Below are 19,735 nucleotides of genomic sequence, written 5' to 3'. Positions count from 1 at the left end.
CCTTTTACACACATAGGGGATGGCAGAGAGACACCCCAAAGTAGACCTTGGCTTTCGCTGCCCCTGGGGGGCCACAGCCAAAATGCAAAGAGAAACAAAAACACGCAGTTGCTGTGGTGAAGTTGACTCCAACTCACCGCGACACCATGTGTGTCAGGGTAGGACTATGCTCCATAGGGTTTTCAGTGGCTGGTTTTTTGGAAATAGATTGACAGGCCTTTCTGTTGAGGCACCTCTGGGTGAACTTGAACCACCAACCTTTTGGTTAGCAGCCAAGAGTGTCAACTCCAATATTCCATGTAAGGGACTTCTTATTCTGAATGATGTCTGTCTCCCCCAGGACTCAAACTAGAACGCCAGCTCCATGAAGACTGGTATTTTGAGCTCTTTGTTCACTCTTGTATAAACTAACTCCTAGTGGAGTGCTGGATAAATACTTGCGGAAAGACTAAATGGATTTGGGCCTGGCCCTCATGGGGCTCTCCAGAGAAGGGTCTTGGGGCTTCTTAGTATACCTGGGCTCTATGGGGACAAGGAATCCATGGTTGGTGACCACTGCTGCTTTTCCTGCTTCCTTCCCTGAACAGTGTTAGTGGGTCTGGTCTGCAGCTTTGCATCTGTTGTGCTGGTTTCGTCTCCCTGCTTCCACACCTGGGCACTCTCTCAGTGTCTTTCTACCTGGGATTTTCTAGCTCTGTACCCCAAGAAAACCACAAAGCAGTTGCCATCAAGTTGAGTCCGACTCATGGTGCCCCCATGGTGTCAGAGTAGAACCATGTTCCATAGGGTTTTTAATGGCTGATTTTTCTGAAGTATACCACCAGACATTTCCTCCAAGGCACGTCGGGATGGATTTGAATCTTCAACCTCTTGGTTAGCAGCTGAGTGCATTAACCATTTGTACCACCCAGAGACTCCAAGACTTAACCAGTTACCTTTTAAACTTAACCAGTTGCCTTTTAAATGCTTCAAAGGTGAAATCTGCCAAGAGCTACCACTTACCCATGAGTGGGTGCCAATTCCTGTGACTCATCCCAATGGCTCTTAGCTGCAAGCCCCTGTGAACCCAACCACCTCATCTGAGCTGGGAACCTGCAAAGTTAGGAGAGCAAAGACAGCCCAGGTCACTTCCTGTCCCAACTCAGGGTTGCTCTCGACCATTTATTTTCTGTACCTGATGCCAAGATGCAAGACACACACCATATGCCCACTTATTCCCAAAGACCCTGGGATTCTAGACACACGGGCGGCGTTCACACAGATAGGGAGGTGTTAGCATTGCCGACACACGGAGCTGCCTGAGTGCCAGGAGGCACCGAGATCCTTCCTGGCCACATCAAACACGCACATATGGTGTTGAAGTTGTCACAATTCCAGACACGTAGCATATGTCCTTGGAGCAGACAAGGTGCTAAATTACTTCTAAACGCCAGTTGCAAGCTTCTTGCCAAAACACTCCCTCGCTGTATAAATAGCTTTTGTGTTCTATATTTCCTACGGCAGCCTCTACGGAAGCCCGGATACAAGATTTCAGCTTTATTTTTATACCATTGAGCATTCTTCAAAATAGCTGCATCTCCATAAAGGGAAATTTGGGAAACATGATTAATTCTAAGCAAAAGGACATTTTCTGAGTTTAACTCTGAGTTCTCTCGGCTCGCTGTTTTGGCAGGAGGCAACTTGAACCACTAAAGAACATTTGTCAAGGTCTTCTAAAATGTGACATCTTATCCTGACTCTTTCTGTGTTCTTCAGGGCAGACTGTGTCCTCAGTAGAACCTGGAGTTGGGATTCTCACTCCGGTTGGTGATTCGAACCCACCCAGAGGACCTGCAGGAGAAAAGACCTGTCAATCTGCTCCGGTAAAGATTGCAGCCTAGAAAACCCTATGGGGCAGTTCTACTCTGCCACATGGGGTCACTATGAGTTAGAATCGACTCAACAGCACACAGCAACAACAAGGTAACATCAGGGTCTCCTCTCTGGACTTGGGGTACAAGAATAAACTTTGAGACCAGAATAAAACCAATTTAGTTGTCAAAAGGGGATTGAAAACAACTCTCTGGGTATGTGAAGGTGGGGTGGAGGGCAATGACAGAGGAGCAGGACCCCTGGGTACTGAGCAGATCTAGACGGATACAGCCCAATTCTTGAGATGCAGCCCCTCCTCTCCCCTCGGTCCACCTCCTGCTCCAGCCTCCTGTTTTCCTCCCCCAGGACTAAATCACCGAGGACCACAGCTGGTCCATAGGGTTATGTTATGGGTATTAGGAAGAGGTACCCTTCTGGGTTGGCACAGCTCTGCATGTGTTAAGTTTTACAAAGGAAAAGGCTCTTCTCCTTCCTCTAGGCAGATGTTGCTTCACGCATGAGCACAGAGCTCAGTGAAGGGAGGACAAGCTAGATTTTAGCTCCTACCGGGCCTCTAGGCTGATGCCTTTCTACAGTGCATGACCTGCACAATAGTCCAAGGCGACCTCTGGGAGCATATTCCCTCCCATTTATTTACTTATTTTTAATTTTTTATTGTGCTTTAGGTGAAAGTTTTCAGAGCAAATTAGTTTCCCTTGGATAGTTTGCACTTAAAGTGCTCCATGACATTGGTTGCATTCCTCACAATGTGTTAGCGCTCTATTTCTGCTCTGGTTTCCCCATTTCCTTTCGTCTGGTTATTCTACCCTTTCCTGCCTTCTCATCTTGCTTTTGGGTGAGTGTTGTCCTTCTAATCTCATATAATTGATTGTTCTAAGGAACATGTTCTTCTTGGGCGTTATTGTTTACTTTATGGGCCTGTCTATTATTTGGCTGAAAGGTGGTCTCCGGGAATGACTTCAGTTCCATGTTAAAAGGGTGTCTTAGGGCCATAGTCTTGGGGGTTCCTCCAGTCTCTGTCAGATCACTAAGTCTGGTCTTTTTTGTGAACTTGATTTTTTGTTCTAAATTTTTCTCTTACTCTGTTTGGGACCCTCTGTTGTGATCCCAGTCAGAGCTGTTGGTAGTGGTAGTTGGGCACCATCTAGTTCTGGTCTCGGGGTTGTGTAGGCTGTGGTTCATCTGGTCCATTAGTCCTTTGGACTAATTGCTCCCTTAAGTCTTTGGTTTTCTTCACTCTCCTTTGTGCCAGATGGGAAGAGACCAATAGTTCTATCTTAGATGGCCTCTTGCAAGCTTTTGAGACCCCAGACACTACTCACCAAACTAGGATGCAGAACAGTCTTTGTGAACTATGTTGTGCCAGTTGACATAGATGTCCCCCAAGGCTGTGGTCCTTCACCTTCAAGCCTAGGAACTTTGTCCCGTGAGGTGTTTGGTGATGTCTAAGAAGTTTCCATGACTGTGCCCCTTTTGTGCTCTATTGTCTATATTAATATACATGCAGTACCTACAATTATGTATGTACAAATACCCACAACCAAATTTCTCTGCAGGTAGGTGTCCTCCCGTACACCCTCCCACACCTTTTTAGTATACCTATCTACCTATGTATCCATTCGTAAATTACTGTTAACACTATTTGTCGCAGGATTGTCTATGTTATAGTAATTACCATAGTTGCTCTTTATTCTTGTGTTCCTCTCAGTGTCTTCCTTTGTCTCGGTCATGTTGTGCTGACTTCCCCCCACATTATGTATTGCCTTTCCTTTCACCAATATTAACACGTGTCTTCTACCTAGTTAGTAATTTTCCCTCCCTCCCACTTCCATCCCTGGTAATCATCAAGAAATTTTTTTTTTTCTGTGTGTAAATCTTTTCTTGTTTTTTTATAACAGTAGTCTCATACAATATTTGTCCTTTTGTGATTGACTTATTTCACTCAGCATAGTATCCTCCAAATTTATCCATGTTGTGAGATGTTTTGCAAATTCATTGTTATTCTTTATTGCTGCAAAGTAATCCATTGTGTGTGTGTGTACCACAGTTTGATTATCCATTCATCATTGATGGGCACTTAGAATCTGTTTCTATCTTTTTGCTATTGTGAATAATGCTGCAATGAACATGGATGTGCATAAGTCTACTTGCGTTATGGCTCTTATTTCTTTAGGGTATATACCTAGGAGTGGGATTGCTGGATCATATGGTCTACTATGGTGGGAATGACAAATTGAAGAGGAATGGCATTGCATTCATCATCAAAAAGAGCATTTCAAGATTTATCCTGAAGTACAATGCTGTCAGTGATAGGATAATATCCATACACCTACAAGGAAGACGAGTTAATATGACTATTATTCAAATTTACGCTCCAGCCACTAATGCCAAAGATGAAGAAATAGAAGATTTTTACCAACTTCTGCAGTCTGAAATTGATCAAACATGCAATCAAGATGCATTGATAATTACTGATGATTGGAATACAAAAGTTGGAAACAAAGAAGAAAGTTCAGTAGTCGGAAAATATGGCCTTGGTGATAGAAACCCCAGAGATTGCATGACAGAATTTTGCAAGACCAATCACTTATTCATTGTAAATACCTTTTTCCAACAATATAAATGGCATCTATACACGTAGACTTCGTCAGATGAAATACATGGGAATAAAATCGAATACGTCTGTGGCTGTGCCAAGAGATGAAGGAGAAGCTCAATACTAGTCAGAACAAGGCCAGGGGCCAACTGTGGAATAGACTGTCAATTGCTCATAAGCAAGTTCAAGTTGAAGCTGAAGAAAATTAAAAGGAGTCCACAAGAACCAAAGAACCACCCTGAATATATCCCACCTGAATTTAGAAACCATCTCAAGAATAGATTTGACACACTGAACACTAATGACCAAAGACCAGACGACTTGTGGTATGACATCAAGGACATCATACATGAAGATGGCAAAAGGTCATTAAAAAGACAGGAAAGAAAGAAAAGACCAAAATGGATGTCAGAAGAGACTCTGAAACTTGCTCTTGAATGTAGAGCAGCCACAGCAAATGGAAGAAATGATGAAGTAAAAGAGTAGAACAGAGGATTTCAAAGGGCAGCTACAGAAGATAAAGTAAAGTATTACAATAAAATGTGCAAAGGCCTGGAGTTAGAAAACAAAAAGGGAAAAACATGCTTGGCGTTTCTCAAGCTGAAAGAACAGAAGAAAAAATTCAAGACTCGAGTTGCAATACTGAAGGATTCTATGTGCAAAATATTGAACACCACAGGAAGCATCAAAAGAAGATGGAAGGAATACACAGAGTCACCGTACAAAAAAAGATTGGTTGACATTCAGCCATTTCAGGAGGTAGCATATGATCAAGAACCAATGGTATTGAAGAAAGAAATCCAAGCTGCACTGAAGGCATTGGTGAAAAAGAAGGCACCAGGAAGTGATAAAATATCATTTGAGATGTTTCAACAAATGAATGCAGCACTGCAGGTGCTCACTCGTCTGTGCCAAGAAATTTGGAAGAGAGCTACCCAGCCAATCGACTGGACGAGATCCACATTTATGCCCATTCACAAGAAAGGTTGTCCAACCAAATGTGGAAATTATAGAACAATATCATTACTATTACAGGAAAGTAAAATTTTGCTGAAGAGCATTCAAAAGCAATTGTAGCAGTACATTGACAGGGAACTGCCAGGAGTTCAAGCTGGATTCAGAAGAGAATGTGGAACAAGAGATATCACTGCTGATGTCGGATCTTGGCTGAAAGCAGAGATTACCAGAAAAATGTTTACTTGTGTTTTATTAACTATGCAAAGACGTTCAGCTGTGTGGATCATAACAAATTATGGATAACATTTCGAAGAATGAGAATTCCAGAACACTTAATTGTGTTCATGAGGAACCTGTACATAGAACAGAATAAGAGGATACTGCACGGAATAAAATCAGAAAAGGCGTGCGTCAGGGTTGTATCCTTTCACCATAGTTATTCAATCTGTATGCTAAGCAAATAATTCGAGAAGCTGGACTATATGAAGAAGAACGCAGCATCAGGATTAGAGAAAGACTCATTAACAACCTGCGATATACAGATGACACAGCCTTGCTTGCTGAAAGCTAAGAGGAGTTGAAGCAATTACTGATGAAGATCAAGAACTATATACAGCCTTTAGTATGGATTAAACTTCAACATAAAGAAAAGAAAAATCCTCACAACAGGATCAATAAACAACATAATGATAAATGGAGAAAATATTGAAGTTGTCAAGGATTACATTTTACTTGGATCCACAATCAACGTCCATGAAAGCAGCAGTCAAGAAATCAAACGACATACTGCATTGGGCATATCTGCTACAAAGGACCTCGTTCAAGAGTTGAAAAGCAAAGACGTCACTTTGAGGACTAAGGTGTGCCTGACTCAAGCCATGGTATTTTCTATCACCTCATATGCATGCAAAAGCGGGACAATGTATAAGGAAGACCAAAGAAGAATTGATTCCTTTGAATTGTGGTGTTGGTGAGGAATGTTGAATATACTATGGACTGCTGGAAGAATGAACAAATCTGTCTTGGAAGAAGTACGGCCAGAATGCTCCTAGAAGCAAGGGTGGTAAGACTTCATCTCACTTAAGTAGGACATGTTATCAGGAGGGACCAGTCCTTGGACAGTGACATCATGCTTGGTAAAGTAGAGGGTCAGGGTAAAAGAGGAAGACCCTCAAGGAGATGGATTGTTACAGTGGCTGCAACAATGGGCTCAAACATAGCAATGATTGTGAGAATGGCGAAGGACCAGGCAGTGTTTCGTTCTGTTGTACATAGGGTCGCGATGAGTTGGAACTGACTTGATGGCACCAGCAACAACAACGACATGGTATTTCTATTTCTAGCTTTTTAAGGAAGCACTGTACCATTTTCCATAGTGGTTGTACCATTTTACACTTCCATGAGTAGTGTATCAGAGTTTCAGTCTCCCCACAACATCACCAACATTTGTTATTTTGTTTTTTTGTACAATGCCTTTATTGTCGGGGGTGAGATGGTATCTCGTTGCAGTTCTGATTTGCATCTCTCTAATGGAACCCTGGTGACACAGTGGTTAAGCATTTGGCTGCTAACTAAAAGGTCGGCAGTTCAAATACACCAGCTGCTTCCTGGAAACCCTATGTGGCAGTACTACTCTGTCCTACAGAGTCTCTGTGAGTCAGAATTGACTCGACAGCCATGGGTTTGGTTTTTTGGTTAATGGCTAATGAAAGTGAGCATTTCTTTTTTTTTTTGTACTTTAGATGAAGGTTTACAGAACAAATAGTTTCTCATTAAACAGTTAGTACACATAATGCCTTCAGAGAATGGTTAAGAACCCCACAACATGTCGACACTGTCCCTTCTCAACCTTGGGTTCCCCGTCGCCAGCTTTCTTGTCCCCTCCTGCCTTCTAGTCCTTGTCCCTGGACTGCTGTGCCTCATTAGTCCCATTTTGTTTTATGGGGCTGTCCAATCCCCCACTGAACTGTGAACCTTGGGAGTGACTGCACCTCTGAGCTAAAAGGGTGTCCGGGCTCCATACTCTTGGGGTTTCTCCAGTCTGTCAGGCCAGTAAATCTGGTCTTTTTTTGTGAGTTAAGAGTTTTGTTCTACATCTTTCTCCAGCTCTGTCTAGGACCCTCTGTTGTGATCCCAGTCAGAGCAGTCAGTGGTGGTAGCCAGGCACCATCCAGCTGTACTGGTCTCAGCCTGGTGGAGGTCGTGGTGGCTGTGGTCCATTAGTCCTTTGGACTAATCTTTTCCTTGTATCCTGTTCTCTTCATTCTCCCTTGCTCCCGAAGGGGTGAGACCAGTGGAGTATCTTAGATGGCTGCTTGAAAGTGAGCATTTCTTCATGTGTTTGTTAGCTGCCTGAATGTCTTCTTTGGTGAAGGGTCTGTTCATATTCTTTGCCTATTTTTTAATTGGATTTTTTATCTTTTTATTGTTGAGGTGTTGAAGTTTTCTGTAAATTTTAGAGATTAGACCCTTGTCAGATATGTCATAGCCAAAAATTTTTTCCCGGTCTGTAGATTATCCTTTTACTCCTTGGAGAAGTCTTTTGATGAGCTTAAGTTGTTTATTTCTCAGGAGGTCTCAATTATCTAGTTCATCTTCTGCTGTTTGTGCATTTTTAGTTATGTCTGGTATTCTATTTATGCCCTGTATTAGGGCCCCTGTGTTGTTCCTATTTTTTCCTCAGTGATGTTTATAGTTTTAGGTTTTATATTTAGGTTGTTGATCCACTCTGAGTTAGTTTTTGTGTATAGTGTGAGGTATGGGTCCTGTTTCATTTTTCTACAGATAGACATCCAGTTTTACTAGCACCATTTGTAAAAAATACTGTCTCTTCCCCATTTAAATGGACTTTGGCCTTTTGTCAAAGATCAGCTGTCGATAGGTGGATGGATTTACGGCTGGGTTCTCAATTCTATTCCATTTGTCTGTTTGTCATTGAAACAGTACCAGGCTCTTTTGACTACTGTGGCTGTATAGAAGGTTCTGAGATCAGGTAGTGTGGGGCCTCCTACTTTGTTCTTCTTCAAGAATGCTTTACTTATCCTGGGCCTCTTTCCTTTCCATTCGCTTCCACGTAGTCTAGCATAGATACTTTCTAGTCACTTCTTAGGTCCCTGGATGGCGCAAACAGTTTGCTCTTGACTATTAACCAAAAGATTGGCAGTTACAACCCATCCAACAGCCACAGAAGAAAGGCCTGGTGATCTGCTTCCATAAAGATTACTGCCAAGAAAACCCTATGGAGCTCAGCTTTACTTTGTAACACATGGGGTCGCTGTGAGCTGGAATCGACTCAATGGTAACAGGTTAAAAACTCACTTCTTGGTCTTTGTTGCAAATTACAGTTTCGAAAAAAGGGCAGCAACATCTCCCATTTTGCATGATCTTCTTACAATGACCCTCCTGGGTGGGCTTATGACTGTGGCAGAAGTGATGCTATGTGAATTCTGAAGCTAGGTCATAAAAGGTGATAGAGCTTCCACTTAGTTCTCTTTGGAAGCTAACTCTTAGAACTCAGCTGCCATGCTGTGAGGAAGCCCAAGCGAGCCCGTGCTGAGAGAACACATGGGGAAGCCTCAGGTGGGTGTTCCAGCTGACAGCCCAGCTGAGGTCCTAGCTGATGGCCAACGACAACTGCCAGACATGTGAGTGAAAGATGTCTCCAGATGATTCCAACCCTAGCCTTTGAATCTTCCCAGCTGAGGCCCCAGACATTGTGGAGACAAGCCAGTCCTGCTGTACTTTGTCCAAATTCTTGGTTTATAGATTCATAAATGTAATAAATTGTTTCTTTTTATGTCACTAAGTTTGTGTGTTTTTTTTTTTTTTTTTTTTTTTTTGACATAGCAATAGTAACCGGGACAAGCCTTCAAAACTCAGCTCAGTACTCCCTCCTTCAGGAAGTTCTCCTGGATATCTGTTGTTATTGTTAGCTGATGTCAAGTTGGCCCCTGACTCACGATGATCCCACGCACAACAAAATGAAACGCTGCCCGGTCCTGTGCAATCCCCATGGTGGATTGTGGATCGGACCATTGTGATCCATAGGGTTTTCATTGGCTGATTTTTGGAAGTAGATCGCCAGGCTTTTCTTCCTAGCTCATCTTAGTCTGGAAGCTCCACTGAATCCTGCTGAGCATCATAGCAACATGCAAGCCTCCACTGATGGATGGTGGCTATGCATGAGGTACATTGGCCAGGAATCGAACCTCGGTCTCCTGAGTGGAAGGTGATAATTCTACCACTGAACCACCAATAACCCCTCCTGGATATCTAAAACCCATTGCCATAGAGTTGATTCCAACTTATAGCAACCCTATAGGACAGAGTAGAACTGCTCCATAGGGTTTCCAAGGCTGTAATCTTTACAGAAGCAGACTGCCTCATCTTTCTCCCATGGAGCAGCTGGTGGGTTGTTCCAACCCACCTTTTGGTCAGCAGCCAAGTGCTTAACCACTGCAACACCAGGGATCCTTCCTGAGTATCCAGGAGGGGTCAAATCATCCATCTCCTGTGGTCTCACCCACCCCACTTGCCCCAAGCTGCTTGATCATGGCCCTTTTCACTTAATAGCATTATCTCACTTAATCCCCGTATTGACTCTGTGAGCCAAGTATGACTGTCCCACTTTACAGATGAGAAAACTGATGCTGAGACAGTTCAGGGGCGTTCCCAAGGCCCACAGCTACTAAATGGCAGGGCCAGTCTCATAGCTGATGTGGCTTGACCCCAAAGCCTTCTTCCATGCAGCTCTCCCTGCCTCCTGGAGGGAGTGGCTGGACCATGAGATGGGTAACCCAGCCAGAACCCAGGCCTTGGGAGTGAGGCTGGCACCCTGTTCTTGGACTGGACGCCCAAAGGATGCTCAAGGTTTACCTAGGCCTACATGGGCTCTTAACCTTTCTCATGTCGTAGACTCCTGCAACATCTAATGAGGGCTAGAGTCTCCTTTTCAGAATAATATTGATAAGAGATTACCTGGTACGAGGTGCATGGACTTCCTGAATTGTACCTGTGGAGCTCTTGGTTAAGGACCCCTGATATAGGTGGAGCCTAGGGCACCTCCAGGGTCACTGGGTGGTGCAAACAGTTTGCACTCAGCTACTATGAAGAAGGTTGGTGGTACGAACACACCCAGAGGTACTATGGGAAAAGGGCCTGGTGATCTGTTTCTGTAAAGATGACAGCCAAGAAAACCCTACTGAGCTCAGCTTTACTTTGTAACACATGGGAGTTGCTGTGAGTTGGAATTGACTTAACAGCAACAGGCTTAGTTTTTTTGATGACACCTGCTGAATTTAGCACTCCTTCCACCAGGTAAAATGGTCTGCAGAGCTGCCTCATGCCAATGAGACAAAGAAGTAAGAGGTGTGGAGAGTCGAGGGCCTCTGCAAATAGATAAAACATCAAGAAGGCCTCCAGGAACAACTGCCTTCTTTGCCATGAGACGAGAAGAACTGGACAGTGCCCATTACTGAACGTTTTGATCAAAGATTCTACAGAAGAATCCTGATCAAAAGAGGGGAAAATGAGGAACAGATTTTCAAATGCTCATGGAATCCAGACTTTCTGGATCCATTGAGGCTGGATGAACCCCTAAAACTCTTGCCCTGAGATAATCTTTAAACCTTAAACCAAAAATATCCGCTGCAGTCTTCTTTAAGCCAAATGGTAGTTTAGCTTAATTAATAAAGAATGTCTGCCTTGAGCATTGTACTCTTTTAGAGAACTATCTATATGGGATCAAATTGACAACAGCAGCTCAAAAAGTCAGATAAGAAGCTTAGAGGGCAGTGAGTTTATGTTAATGAGGGAGGACCAATTTGGAAAAGGAGGGTGAGAATGGCTGCACAACATGAAGAGTGTAATCAATGTCACTGAATTGTACATGTAGAAACTGTTGAATTGATGTATGTGTTGCTGTGTAAATTTTCAACAACAATAAAAGGGTTCTACTCTGACACACGAGGTCACTATGAGTTGAGTGGACTCAATAGCAATTGGTTACTGGCTATATGTAACAACAACAATAAAAGGCCGCTTCCAGCCTGGCGGCAGTAACTCCTCAGGGACACAGCTCTGGCCTATGGCTGAGATGGCTGGAAGCTTCTGGTCTCTCGGGAAGCTGGCTCCAGGCTGAGTTCTGAGCTCTGTGAATGATGCCAGGTAGGAACAAATGGGGAGGGAGGATGTGACCGTAGCTTGCACACATGCAAGACCTGGGGGCTGCCGAGGCCCACAGGTCCCTGCAAAACAATTATTTCTATTTTCAGGCACCTTCAGGTCTCATTGGCCTTGCTCTGGTGCCTCTGAACTGCGGCAGTTTCCTCAATGGCCGGGAAATGCAAGGGCCTGTGAAACGGGGTTGGGCCTCTCAGGAGTAGGGGTGCTGGGCACACCGCCCTTCATACAATGAAACCCTTTTTTTCCTTAACACATCCCTTTTGTAATTGACATTGAACATCATGAGTGGCTTGCATTTTTTAAAAGTCACACAATACAGGAATGCACTATAAAAAAAATTCAAACGCAGCAGAACCTATGAATAATAAGTTTAAATTCCCTCTTTATCCCCACCTCCCCATTTCCCCTGCTCAGGGGCCAAACCAAAACCCACCGCCTTTGAATTGATTCCGACTCATAATGAACCTATAGGACAGACTAGAACTGCCCCATAGCGTTTCCGAGGCTGTAAATCTTTACAGAAGCAGACTGCCACATCTTTCTCCCGCGGAGTGGCTGGTGGTTTCGAACCGACCTTTCGGTTAGCAGCCGAGCGCTTTAACCACTACACAACCAGAGCTCTCCACAGGGGCAACCACTACTAATATAAATTAGGCTATTCCTTATAGTCTTCTGTCTATGAATTTGGACACACACACTTCTGTGTGCGTACACATACACACACACACACATATGTGTAAGTTCAGGTATAAGGTTTTATGTAAGTGGAATTCTAGTTTGCCTTATCCCGTGACTGGCTTTTTTCACTGAACTTTTATGTATTAGCTTAGAGGTTTTTCCATGTTGCACATGAATTCATTTCCTAAGGCTGCTGTAACACAATGGGTGGCTTAAAGCAACAGAATTCTATGTTCTCACACTTCTAGAGACCAGAAGTCAGAAATCAAGGGGTAGGCAGGGCCCTGCTCTCTCCGAAGGCTCTAGAGAAGGATCCTGTGTTGTCTTCCCGGCTTCATGTAGCCCCAGGCATTCTTTGACTTGCCGCTGCAGCATAGCTCCAATTTCTGCCTCTGTCTTCACCTGTGTCTTTCCTCTCTCTGTTTCTTCTCCTCTTCAGTAAGGATGTTGCTCAGATTGGATTAGGACCCAACCTACTCCAGTCTGACCTCGTCTAACTGATAACATCTTCAAAGACCCTGTTTCCAAACAAGGTCGCTTTCACCGGTACCAGGGGTTAGGACTTGGACATATCTCTCCGGGGAACACAGTTCAATCCATAACAGCGCATAGAGCTATAAAGCGCATTCTTTTTACAGCTGTGCAGTTTTCTGTAAGTATGACTGTGTTGTAATTTATTTAACCAAGTCCATTATGGAAGCGATTTGGACTGTCTCTAGTTTTTTTTTTTTTTTCTCTTGCCACTGCTCTAAGCAGACATCTTTCTACTTGCTCCTTGGTGTATGCCTCTTTATGTGTGTGTGCAAGTGTTTCTACAAAGCAGGTGGGAGTCACCAGCTCCAAGGGTACGTACGTTTAAATTTTTGTAGCTACTGTAAACTGTTGTTATTAGGTGCCGTCAAGTTTATTTTGACTCATAATGACCACTTGTGACGGAGTAGAACTGCCCCATAGGGTTTTCTAGGCTGCAATGTTTATGGGAGCAGATCGCCAGGTCTTTCTCCCATAGAGTAGCTGGGTGAATTCAAACCGCCAGCCTTTTGGTTAGCAGCCGAGAGCTTAACTGTTGCATCACCAGGGCTTCTTAACCAAAACTAAAAACCAAACCCATTGCCATCAAGTTGATTCTGATTCATAGCAACCCTACAGGTCAGAGTAGAACTGCCCCATAGAGTTTCCAAGGAGTGGCTGGTGGATTCAAACTGCCGACCTTTTGGTTAGCAGCTGTAGCTCTTAATTACTGCACCATAAGGGCTCCCCAGGGTTCCTTTGCTACTATAAATTACTCTCCCCAAATGCTGTGCTAATGAACCCTTCCTCCAACTGTGTTCAGGAGTTCCTATTACCCCACACCCTCACCAAATGTTACATATTATCAATCTTTTTACTCTTTACCAATCTAATGGCACAGATTTTATCACTGTTACTGCAATTTGTATTTCCCTATTTAACTACTTAGACTGAACATATTTTCATAAGTTTATTGGCCAATCATATTTCATCTGTAGGTGTACCTACTCATATCTGTATTAACTGGGATGCTTTGGGGAGCAAGAAACAGAAAACCTTGAGTCGACTGGCTTAAACAAGGAATTCATCCTCTTATATTAAAAGAAATACAAAAAAAAGAAATACAGATGATGCAAACAGAAACTTGTACACCAATGTTCATTGCAGCAATTTTCAGAATAGCCAAAAGGTGGAAACACCCCAAATGTCCATCAACAGATGATGCATAAACAAAATGTGGTATATACGTATATTTATACACACAATGGAATACTACTCAGCCATAAAAAGAAATGAAATCCTGATGCATGCCACAACATGGATGAACCTTGAAAACATTACACTGAGCGAAATAAGTCAGGACAAATGCTGTATGACCTCACATATATGAGATAAGTGAATATACAGAAACCAAAGATTTATTTGTGGTTACTAGGAAGAGGGAAGGGGCAGTGAGCTTATGTTAATAATGGTGGTATGATTTAGAAAAGGATAGCAAAAATGGTTGCACTACTGGAAGAATGTGATCAATGTCGCTGAAGTGTACTTGTAGAAATGTTGAAACAGCATACGTTTTGTTATGTATATTTTCACCACAATAAAAACAACAACAAAAAGAAATGCAGATGGAAAGTAGCTCCAAGGTTGGTGACCTCAGCTGCCAGTGACATCAGCAAAGCCCTGGTTCTTTCCATTTCTCAGCTCTTCCATTCCAGAAGGATCTCTTCATGTTTAGCCTGCCCCCCGCCCCACCCCCACCCCAAGGTCCAAGACATGTGCAGTAACTTCAGGCCCCACGTCCTCACAGCAATGTCCAAAGGCAGTAAAGGAGGCCCTCCCCAACCTATAATTAATAGAAAAGTCATCTGCATTTAAGGAAAGCATTGTAGTTGTATATCATTCTGGAGAATGTAGTTTAGTTAAGAGGGTGATAGTGCTAGTCCTCATGGTTTTGTACTTTATAGTTTGATTTTAACTAGTAAATTCAGCAGAAAAGTTAGGAGATTTTCCCCCCAGGACTCCAGGAGACAATGTGTATAGTTTTGTTTGTTTTCTAAACAATTTTGAAGTTTCTTCTTTGAAAATAGTCATTTATAAATGGATTTCTCCAGGTATTTTGTCATTTAAAATAAAAAAAAAAAAAGTGAAAAGAAAGGAGGGAGCTAAGGAAGAAAGGAAAGAGGGAAGAAAAGAAGGAAAGGAGAAAGAAAGAAAGAAAAGAGGACCTTCCGTTTCTTGTATCTCTTTTTAAGATGAGGACAATCCTTCCTAGAAGCCCCCCTTCCTTCTACCCCTTGCCACCCAACAGACAAGCCAATAGCATCACCTGTCCATAACTCAATTACTTGTGGGCCATGGCCAAGGAGAATGACCCATTACGATTGGCTGCAATAAATCCAGGCTCTCCCCTTGACACTGAGGCTGGGCTCTCTCCCCTGGAACATACATCCATGTGGAAGTCTGGGGAGACCTAGCAAACCCAAGTTCCCTTAGGAAGGAGGACTAAGGAATGGCTGTTGCAGTAGGCAACCAATAATGTTTGCTACAATGACCATTGCCCATTTTTCTATGATTCGTCTTTTACTTTTTGATTTCTAGGTGTTGTTTGCATATGATAGAAAGTAATCTTTTTTCCTGTCACAGGTGTTAACAATATTTGTGCTAGACTGTTCTTTGAGTGGATTATATTTACTGAAAGCCAGATCTCAGATGGAAATGCTCTCTTTTTCTCTCCCAATCTTGACTTCGTTGATAATACTAATGTTTCTCTCTTGCCAATTGGAAGTAGCTGAGGGTGGGTGAGGTCATCTTTACTGGTTTGCAGACATCAGAAGAAGAGGATGAATCTAACCAGAGGCAGCTTCTGAGCTGAGTCATTTGGGAACTGCAGGCAGCATGGGGCTCCTATATTACCTGCTGGAGCCCTAAGCAAGGAGAATAGCGAAACCATTGAGCCTATGGGGCCATGCCAGGGATTGCCATATGAGGAGGGGCTGGCATGAATGGAGAAGACACTGCCCTCTTCAACACCCAAGGGCGGCTGAGATGGTATTTCCCTTGCTGAGGTGGTTCAGCTGGAAGGAAAAGCAAACTTCCAGGGTGGTGCTCACATACATATGTGCAAACACATCTCAAACTGCAGGTGCACCTAGGAGCCCTGCAGATGTCCACTACATGTTTGTTTCCTCTCTGGACCCAGGAAAGGCTCTCTCTTCCCCTCAGAGTCTGATTCTCCAGCCTGTGGATTATCTCCAAGTCTTCGGTTTTCCTTCTTCCTCCCCAGTCCGCCCCACCTTCTGGTCAGTGTCACCGCTAGGTGGGAGAAGGAAGTGGTGAAAGCTTAGTTAATTTTACAATCTTTGGGTGGCCACAGTTAATATTTGGGGAGAAAGAAGCCAGAATTATAAGCTCATTTAGTTCTGTGATTTCAAATATTCCTGATGCTTCTGTCCTCTGCTGGCCCTTCCCTGATCAAGAAGAGTTGAGAAACTGAGGATGCTCAGATTACTTCAAGCAACCACTGGAGGCAACTCTCTGGGGGAAATGTCTTACAGGCCCCCGAGACACCCCATTCAGGGAGGATATTAAGGACAGGGGGTAGTAACAGACTTTTATTTCCCCTCTGCCCACATCCCAGCTTCAACCAGCAGTCCTCAAATGGCTCTGCTTCTGGCCCACAGACTTGAGAATGGGTTAGCTCGCCAGACCTTGGCTCATTCATCTCACAGCCCTAATGCCAGAGCACTTTTATGGCCCAGTTCGTCCTTCTACCTCGTCTTCTTTTAGTCTCTGCTTTGTTAACATTAAACTTCAATGTTTTCCGATGACAAACTAGGGCATATCTATGGCAAAGGGTACTCTGAAATCCTATCGTGTCATAGTTATTAAGCTAAACATATATTTATCTCAGATAGGTGACTCGTTCTCAATTCAGATGGGAAGATCACGGCCTGGGGTGGAGACAGTACTCCCTCAGATTTCCCAGCCAGACCCCTTGTGCCAAAATGGTACCGCGTGAGTGGTTCTGGCTAGTGGGCGTGAACAGAGGGGAGAGGTGCTGCTTCTGGGCAGAAGATTTAAGAAATGGTGCTAGTGGCTCCTCTCTTCCACTGCCATGGCAATTGTGGAGGTCATGTGCTGAGAGGGTGGAGCAGCCTGGATCCCTGAGTCACTGAATGGAAGACAATTGCCCCAAAGAGCCACACAACTCACGCTGGACTTTATAGGAAGGGAAGTAAACCTTTGTTACTGTTATGGGTTGCATTGTATCCTTCCAAAAGGCATATTGAAGTCCTAACCCCCATACCTGTGAACACGACCTTGTTTGAAAATACGGTCTTTGAATTTGTTATCCATTAACCGGAAGTCATACCAGAGTAGGTCCTAATCTCACCTGAGTTATGTTCTTATAAAAGAGCACAGACACAGAGGGAAGATGGCCATGTGACAATGGAGTTTTGCTGCAAGCCAAGCAATGCTAAGGATTGCTGGCCATCACCAGAAGCTGGGAAAGAAGCATGAAACAGTTTCTCCCTCAGAACCTCAGAAGGAATCAACAGGGCCAACACCCTGATCTCAGACTACCAGCCTACAGAGCTGTGAGATAATGGATTTCTGTTCTTATAAGCCCCCCAGTATGTGATATTTTGTTACAGCAGCCCTAAGACACTAAGACAGTTATGTTAAGCCATGGATATTGGGGGTTGATTTACTACTGCAGTGTGCCTAGCCTGGAGTCCCTAGGTGGTGCAATCAGTTAAGCACTCAGCTACTAACTGAAAGGTTAGAGGTTCGAGTCTACCCAGAGGCACCTCAGAAGAAAAGTCTGGCAATCTACTTCTGAAAAATCAGTCACTGAATATTTGATGGAGCACAGTTCTACTCTGATACATAGAGTCACCATGAGTCTGAGTTGACTCAAAGGCACTTGTGTGTGTGTTGGTGTATGTCTGACCTGACTGATAGCTCAAGGAGACACATGGGCACATGGAGACAGAGCTGAGCCTCAGCACTAGTATAATGCCTATGAAGTTTGTTCATTCAATATTTGACCAATGGTCATTGTGCAGAGGGCTCAGTTCTGTGAGCTAGATTTGCAGAGCTCAAGTACTAGCTCTGCCCTCATAGAGCTCTCAGTCTTACCTGGGTGGGAGAACAATGGGCTCTCCTTCTTCCCTCCCTCCCACCTCAACACACGTGCAAACCCCCTTACCAATCTGGTCCAGATAGGTCAAGAGTGAGGGGTTGGGGGCTCACCAGGAAGAGACTCTTAAGGAGGACACCTCTGAGTTGAGTCTTGAAGGATGAGTCTCATAGAGAGAGTGGTGACCTGTAAGGGAAGGCTTCCCAGAAGAGGTGACATTTAAGATGAGTCTTTTGTAAAAATAATATTTTATTGTGTTTTTGGTGAAGGTTTACACAGAAATTTAGGTTCCCATTCAACAATTTCTACACAAGTTGTACAGTTACATTGGTCACATTTTTTACAATGCGTTAACAGTCTCATTATTTCCATTCTGGTTGTTTGATTTCCATTAATCTAGCTTTCCTGCCCCTGTACATTCTCACCTTTATTTTAAAGCAATTGTTGACTGTTTGGTCTCATACAGGTGATTTTTTCTTAAAGTAACACAGTACTTACATGTAATATTCATTACTTTAGAGCCAATTTGTTATTTAACTACAAAGTGACCTCAGGGGTTAGTTTCAGTTCAAGGTCTGAAGAGTATCTCAGGGCAACGGTCTTGGGAAGTTCTCCAGTCTCAATCAGTCCAGGAGGTCTGGGTTTATTTATTTATTGGGGAATTTGAGGTTCTGTTCCACATTTTTCTCTCATGATATGGGTCTTGATGGAGTCACATAGAAGTTCCCTGTGCAGACACAACTGGCATTCTCTCTAGGCAGAGGGAGAGCAGATAAAAAGGCATGTTCAGGCTCTTGCAAATGATTCCATGGGGCTGGAACACAGGGGCATTGCGGGTATGGTCAAAGATAAGGCTGAAAAGCTGGGTGGGTCAACATCAGAGAAGACTTTGAGTGCAGCGATAAGGACTTTGGGCTTCCTGCTGAAGGTTACTGAGACCCATAAACAAGCCAGACCAGACGTGACATTATGAGCCTGTAGTTAGGGTTCCTTGGAGAAACAGAACCAGTAAGACCATAGGTAGATAGATAGATAGACAGATAGACCGATAGACCGATAGACCGATAGACAGATAGATAGATAGACAGATAGGTAGATAGGAATATATTTTCAGGTTTTGGTTCATGTGATTGTGAGGCTGGCAAGTCCAAAATCCATAGGTCAGGCAACAGCCTGGAAATGCTGGCAGTCTTGTCTATTTACAGATTTGAAATAGAATACTTCTTCTTTAAGAAATCCCACTTTTTGCTCTTAAGGCCTTCCATTGATTGGATGAGGACTACCCACATTATGGAGAGTAATCTGCTTAGTTTAAAGTCAACTGATTTTAAATGCTGATCACATGTAAATATCTTTATAGCAACATCTAGACTAGTGTTTGACCTAACAACTAGGAACCATCACCTAATCAAATTGACACGTAAAATTAGCCATCACACAGCCCATTCTTAATATGTCCTGTCCCCTCCCCTTTGGTGGCGCCTCATCATTTTCGAGCCCTTCTTGTTTGGGGGGAAGATGGTGAAAAATCCTATAAGCTCTTCTCCTTTAAGGCAGGGTAGTAAATACTCTCCCTTCTAGCACCCATGGCCAATAACCAATGAATCAACGTTGTATCAGAGGTCAAATTCAACCTCAGAAGCCCTCTCAACACAGTGCTCCAGGCAACTACTGCCAATGGGTCATTTCTGTTTTTATTTATTTATTTATTTATTTTATTGTACTTCAGGTGAAGGCTTACAGAACAAATAGTTTCTCATGAAACAGAAGTACACATGTTGTTTTATGACATTGGT

Source organism: Trichechus manatus, unplaced genomic scaffold (genome assembly GCF_000243295.1).
Source record: "Trichechus manatus latirostris isolate Lorelei unplaced genomic scaffold, TriManLat1.0 scaffold00151, whole genome shotgun sequence".
Taxonomy (NCBI): Eukaryota; Metazoa; Chordata; class Mammalia; order Sirenia; family Trichechidae; genus Trichechus; species Trichechus manatus.
The sequence above is the reverse complement of the archived record's forward strand: the minus strand, read 5'-3'. Positions refer to the sequence as shown.